Source organism: Arachis hypogaea, chromosome 17 (assembly GCF_003086295.3).
Source record: "Arachis hypogaea cultivar Tifrunner chromosome 17, arahy.Tifrunner.gnm2.J5K5, whole genome shotgun sequence".
Lineage (NCBI taxonomy): Eukaryota > Viridiplantae > Streptophyta > Magnoliopsida > Fabales > Fabaceae > Arachis > Arachis hypogaea.
Window position 1 is genome coordinate 61,107,474 of NC_092052.1, and position 976 is coordinate 61,108,449.

Consider the following 976-nt stretch of genomic DNA (forward strand, 5'->3'; position numbering starts at 1 on the left):
AAGCTGATCCGAAACCTGAAAGGACTCTGAAGGGGAAGCTAAGAGAAGCTAAAATACAACACTCTGAAGAGAATTTTACTGAAATTTTCGAAAAAGAAGTAGAGATGGCCGAAACCAATAACAATGGTGGAGGTGCAAGGAAGATGCTTGGTGACTTTACTGCACCAAATTCCAACTTTCATGGAAGAAGCATCTCAATCCCTGCCATTGGAACAAACAATTTTGAGCTAAAGCCTCAATTAGTTTCTCTGATGCAACAAAATTGCAAGTTTCATGGACTTTCATCAGGAGATCCTTTTCAGTTCTTAACTGAATTCTTGCAGATCTGTGATACTGTTAAGACCAATTGGATTGATCCTGAGGTCTACAGGCTTATGCTTTTCCCGTTTGCTGTAAGAGACAGAGCTAGAATATGGTTGGACTCTCAACCTAAAGATAACCTGAACTCTTGGGATAAGCTTGTCACGGCTTTCTTAGCCAAGTTCTTTCCTCCTCAAAAGCTTAGCAAGCTTAGAGTGGATGTTCAAACCTTCAAACAGAAAGAAGGTGAATCCCTCTATGAAGCTTGGGAGAGATATAAGCAACTGACCAAAAAGTGTCCTTCTGACATGCTTTCAGAATGGACCATCCTGGATATATTCTATGATGGTCTGTCTAAATTATCAAAGATGTCATTGGACCATTCTGCAGGTGGATCCATTCACCTAAAGAAAATGCCTGCAGAAGCTCAAGAACTCATTGACATGGTTGCAAATAACCAGTTCATGTACACTTCTGAAAGGAATCCTGTGAGTAATGGGATGCCTCAGAGGAAGGGAGTTCTTGAAATTAATACTCTGAATGCCATATTGGCTTAGAATAAAATATTGACTCAGCAAGTCAATATGTTTTCTCAGAGTCTGAATGGATTGCAAGCTGCATCCAACAGTACTCAAGAGGCATCTTCTGAAGAAGAAGCTTATGATCCTGAGAACCT

General features: G+C 40.3%; 1 non-coding gene across 1 annotated transcript; it reads right to left on the bottom strand.

The window, feature by feature from the left end:
- Positions 1-506: 506 nt before the first annotated feature.
- On the bottom strand, positions 507-614 carry LOC112767539 (small nucleolar RNA R71). The gene has a single exon (XR_003184982.1). It is a non-coding gene; the product is annotated as a small nucleolar RNA R71 (small nucleolar RNA).
- Between the last annotated feature and the right edge of the window lie 362 nt (positions 615-976).